A 7466-nucleotide genomic window follows, 5' to 3' on the forward strand; every position below is an offset into this window, starting at 1 on the left:
CACACACACACACACACACACACAGCATGCCATGAAACAAATGAGAGTATTGGCATTATGCCCTCTATTTCACTAGCTTAAGTTTTAAACACAAATAAAAGGTTCAAGTGGTCATGTAGAATGACAGAATTAAAGTAACCAGTCCTGTTTCTTTGTCTTTACAATCGCCATGCTATCACCGTTTGAAATTTTTAGTTTAAACACAAGAATCTGAAGTACCAGATTGGAGAAGTGAACTGTGTCCCAAACAAACTCAGATGATTCCAATAGGGTATGAACAAATATGTGTACCTGACACTGCACACATCAGAGGCTGATTGGGTACATGAGTTTCTAGGATTAACTTGCATGTAGAATGCAATGTTTAATTTTTTTTTTTAGTTTTTTGAGACAGGGTCTCACTTTGTCACCTGGACTGGAGTGCAGAGGTACAGTGATGGCTCACTGTAGCCTTAACCACCTGGGTCAAGCTATCCTTCTGCCTCAGCACCCCCCTCTCCCAGTAGCTGGAACTACAGGTGCATGCCACCATGCCTGGCTAATTTTTTTTTTTTTCAGTAGAGATGAGGTCTTGCTAAGTTGCCCAGGCTGGTCTTGAAATCTTGAGCTCAAGCAATCCTCTGTCCTTGGCCTCCCAAAGTGCTGGGATTGCAGGCATGAGTCACTGCACCCAGCCTGCAAAGTTCATTAAAAGATAAATAATAAAAATATGCTAAGTTGAAATTTACATACATATTATTAAGATTCTAAACAGCAATTGTTTAGAACTTAGACCGAAAGATTTGGAGGAGGGGAGGAAGTATTTTATTCCTAAAATTGTTTAGCATGTGCAGCACATGGTGATAATAAAAAAGCGGATCAATTTTCAGTCAATTTTAACATTAAATCTTTTATTCTGAAATATTTTTAGGTTTACAGGAGAATTACAGAAATAGTAGAGAGATTTCCCACATATCTTTCATCCAGCTTACATAACCATGGTACATTTATCAAAACAGAAATTAACATTGGTACAATACTATTAACCAAACTACAGACTTTATTTGAATTTTATCAGCTTTTCCACTAATATCTTTTTTCTCTTCCAGGGCTAAGTCCAGGATAGTACATTGCATTTAGAGCTGTATCACTGCTTTAAAATTCTTCCCAAATTCACAATCCCTCATTGCCTGCCCTGGGGGCTGACCGCTTCCAGCTCCCCTATTCCACTTGCCTTGATATACCCCTGATTCCACTAAATTTTTGTGGTATTGGGGGTAAGAAGATCTAATGGCCTCAAGGTAGCAATGGTGTGTTAAAATTTTTTTTTAAATAAAAACAAAATAAAAGAAGATCTAATGGTTGTGAAGTCTCATCCTTTGGTGAAAGCTGCTGTTGAGCCTGATACAATATATTCAACTGCCAGAGCACAGACACTTCTACTTTGTCTAGCTGGAGATTCTTTAGCCAGGTACTCCTTGACAGTGACTGTTAGGTAAATGACATTTGCAAGGTTTAAGTGCCGAGTGCACAGAAATCAGAAAGCAAGGCTTGTTTTAGGCAAATGTGCCACATATCTTGTAAGGTAAAGATTTAGATAAAAATATAACTGGTGAAATGCACTGAAAAAAAAAATCCTGGCATAGACACTCTGGATGCCTGCTCCATATAAATTCTCCATTTTTCTTTTCATCAGAGTTCTTGTTTTGTTCGGGTGAAAGGTAGCCAGGCTCTTCAAAGGAGGCTGGACTTTTTCTCAGCCTCTCTGAGGACGCATTCTTGGTAAAGTTAATCTAATCACATCAATACCATTCACTTTGCCAACGATTGGTTTACAAATGGGCATGAGATACAATCTGGTCAATAAGGCATGAGGAGAAGTCTGAGGTTTCTAGGAAAGTTTTCTTCACTCTTCAAAAGTCCCTTTCCTTTTTGTCTGAATTTTGGGTCTTGTTGTTTGAGTTATTCTGTGTTAAAGGATAGAATACCTGGAGCTGTTGCAGCCACTTTGTAACCATGAGGGGTAAGCCTGCAACAAAAGCAAACAAGTTTCAAAGTGGGTGGATAGTGAGAGCCTGGTCTTTGATGCATTACTTATCCCTAGGAATGAACTAAGTCTGGGCTTCTTGTTACGTGAGAAAATACATTTTCCACTTTCGGGAAAGGACAGCTACTGGGAAGAATTCATCAACACAAAAGCATGCTGTGCTCCAAGTAGATAAGGTTGGGGATAGTGGTCATTCTTACACAGCCCACGGCAACAGCATCTCTCATTCAATCATGCATTCAACCAATATCTGATGAGAACATAAGATGTGGGACTCTTGTGCTTTATGCTGTTGGACTATGACAGTACTCCATGGCAGGATTCATGCCTTGAAGGATTGCACCATGTAATGAGGGGTAAAACTCATAGACAAACATACCGATTGCAGGAGGACCTGGTCCTAGCTGATAGCTACACACAAATTGCTGTGTCGATGCCCCCAGACTAATGCCATGAAGCTTAGTGATAGAAGAGGTGCACACTCTTTGTCTTGAAAGATGGTTAACATTGAGAGGTGAACAAAAACACACAGACATAGAGATCGGAAACCATAAGTTCTGCTTTTTTAAAGAGGGAGTAATCTAATTTAGTTAAGAGTTGAGGCTGATTGCAGTGGCCCATGCCTGTAATCCCAGCACTTTGGGAGGCTAAGGTGGGCAGATCCCTCGATGCCAGGAGTTCAAGACCAGCCTGACCAACATGGCAAAACCCTATCTCTACTAGAATACAAAAATTAGCCAGGCATGGAGGCACATGCCTGTAATCCCAGGTACTTTTGGGAGACTTGAACCCAGGAGGCAGAGGTTGCAGTGAGATAAGATCATGTCACTGCACTCCAGCCTGGGTGACACAGCAAGGCTCTGTCTCAAAAAAAAAAAAAGGTTGATAGAGCCGAATTGTCGGCAGCCATGACTAGATAGGTAGAGAGGGAGAGGTAGTGCCTGCCTGACAGTGCTGTGCTTTAGGAAGCCTGAGCGGGCTGAAGTGTGGTCCAGCAAAGGGAACCCTGTGCTGAGAGCCTGACAGGCTGGTCTGAGTCCAGCTTCAGCTACCTACTCATTATGTGGCCCTTGGTCAGTCATGTCTCAGAACAGCTACAAGAAAGGGCTGGTAATAACTGTCTTACCTCCTTCACAGGGTGACTGGAAAGTGCAATATAAATGTAAGGGGTTGTTATTTCCTCCACATCCAGATGGAACTGTGTTCGCCCATTTCTAGGTCCCTGATCCTTGTCAGGAGAGTTTTCCCTTTTGTTCCTATTGCTGGAGCCACCCTCCGGTCTCCTCCTCGGTTTCATCACTGATCTCCCGTATCTCAAGTATTTTCAGTATTTCCCTGTCTCCTGGTTTTTCCTCTCTGTCTCCAAATATATTCCAATTTCAAAAATTAAATATAATTTAAAGATCCTTCCTTAGATCTTCCATAGCCCTCAAAACACCACCCATTTCTCTTTTTCTCACAAAACATTTTTTTTTTTTTTTTTTACAAATAGACCTTTTTACCCATCTCCTTTTCTCAACTTCTACCTACTGTTAAGCCCACTCCAATGTTCAATTAAGTGGTCTCTAAAAGCCAGGATGGCTGAATCTAGGGGCTTCATCTCATTCTCATTCTGCCTGATTCAACCCGTCCTTAATGAAATTCTTATGTCGTGGCTTCCTCTACGCCACCCTTTCCTTTTCCTCATCTTCCCCCATTCTGAGTGTCGGGGTTCACCAGGATTCTGCTGACCTCAGACTTTTTCTCATTCTCTCAGGGACACTCATGTCACCTGATGACTTCAACAGTCCTACTGAAGATGAACTGAAAATACTTTAGTTGTGATTTTCCCTCCCCAAATTCAATCCAACAGTTTCCAACTGAGCTGTCAAAGTGTTCCATGGCTCCTCAACCTCAGCTTGCTCAAAGTGGAGGCCACCTTCTTCTCCTCCCTTAAACATGCTCTTTATCTGCTATTCCAAATAAATTTTTTAATGGTCCCACCATCATTTCTGTCATCCCAGATGCAAGTTCTGACTCATTCAACTCCCTTTTATTCTTACTGCTACTGTTTTTTGAGAAGTGCTAGCCAGACACAGTGGATCATGCCTGTAATCCCAGTACTTTGGGAGGTAGAGGCAGGAGGATCACTTGAGCCCAGGAGTTCGAGACCAACCTAGGCAACATAGGGAGACCCTGTCTCTAAAAAAAAATAAAAATTAGCCAGGCATGGTGGTGTGCACTTGTAGTTGCAGCTACTCGGAAGTTGAGGCAGGAAGACCACTTAAGCCCAGGAGGTTGGGGCTGCAGTGAGCCGTGATTGCATCACTGTACTCCAGCCTGGGTGACAGAGACCCTGTCTCAAAAAAAAAAGAGAGAAGTGTTCATTACTTTACTGGACTGTTATAATAGTTTCCAAAGTGGTCTTCCTGTTTAAATCAGGATGGTCTTCCATACTCCTGATAGTTCTTCTCTAAAGACAGATCTGGTCACGCTTAAAAGCTTTCCATTTCTTGCCAGGCGCAGTAGTTCACGCCTGTAATCTCAGCACTTTGGGAGGCTGAGGCAGGCGGATCGCCTGAGGTCGGGAGTTCAAGACCAGCCCGACCAACATGGAGAAACCCTGTCTCTACTAAAAATACAAAATTAGCCGGGCGTGGTGGCACATGCCTGTAATCCCAGCTACTCGGGAGACTGAGGCAGGAGAATTGCTTGAACCCGGGAGGCGGAGGTTGCGGTGAGCAGAGATGCTGCCATTGCACTGCAGGCTGGGCAACAAAGGCGAAACTCCATCTCAAAAACAAACAAACGAAAAGCACCAACTTTCCATTCCTTCCCATTGTTTGCAGAATAAAGTCACAATTCTTTATCACAGTATGCAAAACCTGCCACAATCCAGCTCTGTCTTAACTCTCCAAATTCATCTACCACACCTTTTCTGCATTCTCTGACAGTACAATCTGTCAGGTAAAGGCCCAGCCCAAATGACCTCCTCCCCACACCCCCAGACAGAATTAAGTTACCTTTTGCTTGTACTCAGAGTGTGTATATTTCAGGTTATTCTTAAGAGTCACCAGCATCACACTGAATTGTAATGATGCCTCAGTCTATTCTAAAAGATTGTAAGCTTAGCAGTATTAACTACTTCTTGCTGTATAAGAAATTACAATAAAATTTAGTGGTTTAAAATAGCAAATATTTATTCTCTTCCAGGTGCAGTGGGTCAGGAATCCAGGAGTGGCTTACCTGGCTAGTTCTGGCTCAGGGTCTCTCATGAAGTTGTAGTCAAGAGATTAGCAGTGGCTGATGTCATCTGAAGGCTTGACTGGGGCTGGAAAATCTGCTTCCAAGGTTGCACACTCATGCCTGGCAAGTCAGTGATGGTTGTTGGCAGGAGGCCTTAGCCATATGGAGGATATGCCTCCACAGGACTATGAGTATCCTCACAAAGTGGCAGCTGGTTTCCTCCAGAGGGAGTGACCTGAGAGAAAGCAAGCAGAAACCCCAAATGCCTCTTCTGGCCTAGTCTTGGAAGTCACATACCATCACTTACGCTATATTCTATCTGTTAGGAGTGAGCCACTAAGTCCAGCCCACACTCAAGGGGAGGGGAATGAATTGCCTCTTTTTGACAGGAGGAATATTGAAAAACTGGAGGACATACACTCATATGCCATGTAATGATGTTCTGGTCAAACAATATATATAACAGTTGTTCCACAAGATTGCAATGGAGCTGAAAATTTCCTATCACCTAGTGATGTCATAGCCACTGTAACACGGTAGGGCAATGCATTAACCACGTGTTTCTGGTGATGCTGGTGTAAACAAGCCTACTGTGCTGCCCATAGTATAGTAGTGTAGTGTAGTGTAGTGTAGTGTAGTGTAGTGTAGTGTAGCAAAAGGCCGGGTGCAGTGGCCTGTAATCTCAGCAATTTGGGAGGCCCAGACGGGCAGATCACTGAAGGTCAGGAGTTTGACACTAGCCTGGCTAACATGGTGAAACCCTGTCTCTAGTAAAAATACAAAAATTAGCAGGGGGTGGTGGAGGGCACCTGTAATCTCAGTTACTAGGGAGGCTGAAGCAGGAGAATTGCTTGAACCTGGAAGGAGGAGGTTCCAGTGAGCCAGATGGCGTCACTGCACTTCAGCTTGGGCAATAGAGAATCCGTCTCAAAAAACGGCGGATCACTTGCGGTCAGGAGTTTGAGACCAGCCTGGCCAACATGGTGAAACCCCCATGTCTACTAAAAAATACGAAAATTAGCCATGTGTGGTGGCACACACCTGTAGTTCCAGCTACAGGCTGAGGTATGAGAATTGCTTGAAGCTGGGAGGCAGAGGTTGCAGTGAGCCAAGATCTCACCACTGCACTCCTGCCTGGGCGACAGAGTTAAGACTCTGTCTCAAAATAATAATAATAATAATAATAATAATAATAATAATAATAGCAGCGGTGGGGGTAACTGTTAAATTCAACCATCTGAACCTATAAATAAACCAGTTGTATAAAGTTCAACCTCACAGATGTGGCCGCATGTTGAAAATTTGAACACATCTTCACAGCTTGAAAATCGAGGTGCTTCACAATTCTTGATCTTTTCTCTTCGTTGAACCAAGACGAAGGTTCAACTTTGAGAAAGGTCAGTCTTGAAGTTAAATGAGGTTTAGTCCAATCTAGGCACTACTTTTTCATTTCCTTGAGAGTCAGATAAGGGAATTACAGACCCAAGACTGTATGCTAAGTAAGGTGGAGTGTAAATTCAGGAAGTAAAATTTCTCTAGGAACTCCATCCTTTCTCAATTACATTCCACCCCGTGCCACTTTTAAAAAATCATATTTACTTAGAAGTGAAACAACTGTGGACCTAATAAAAAAGGGAATAGGAATTAGTTTTTTGCTCATTACGTAATTTCTGCACATCTAGAAAGTAACTGACTCCTTCATTACTGGTAGGATTAAATCCAATATTTGAGAATATAAATTAATTTATTAAAAACACCTTTTGTCCTTCCAGGAGTACTTTTAAGACAATATTAAATAGAAACTTTCAATGAGAAAGTGCCTTCCTTTTTTGCTTCTTCTGTGTTTATTCTTCCACTTCTTCTGATTAATATGTAAGGTAGACTTTCGGTGAGATGTGTGTAGCTAATTAATGGTGGCGTGAGGTTCCCAAAAGTTACTGGGCAAAACTGCAATCATCCACCCTCTCCCCACATTGGAGGGAAAGCTCCCCTAAGGCAGAGTCTTTTGGTGTGTTGATCTGCGCATTCACACAACCTGAACCGGTGCCTAGCCCACTGCAAGTTCTCGATAAATACTTGAGTAATCTCCATTCACTGATCGTCCGTGCAGGGCGCTGTGGCCAGCGAAAAGGCCGGTTCGCAGCTTCCCTGCTTCCGCCGCACCCGCGCTGCCCTCAACCCCCAGGGCCACAGCCCGCAACCACGAGAGCATCCG

The 7466-nt window shown here is 43.1% G+C and overlaps 1 long non-coding RNA gene across 1 annotated transcript; it reads right to left on the bottom strand.

Moving 5' to 3' along the window:
- Nucleotides 1-869: 869 nt before the first annotated feature.
- On the bottom strand, nucleotides 870-7466 carry LOC105540611. Its single transcript, XR_001006220.1, has 3 exons — nucleotides 6526-7466; nucleotides 5252-5486; nucleotides 870-2008 (listed from the first exon to the last, which is right to left on the bottom strand). It is a non-coding gene; the product is annotated as an uncharacterized LOC105540611 (long non-coding RNA).

The sequence above is a fragment of the Mandrillus leucophaeus genome, unplaced genomic scaffold, assembly GCF_000951045.1.
Source record: "Mandrillus leucophaeus isolate KB7577 unplaced genomic scaffold, Mleu.le_1.0 Scaffold223, whole genome shotgun sequence".
Lineage (NCBI taxonomy): Eukaryota > Metazoa > Chordata > Mammalia > Primates > Cercopithecidae > Mandrillus > Mandrillus leucophaeus.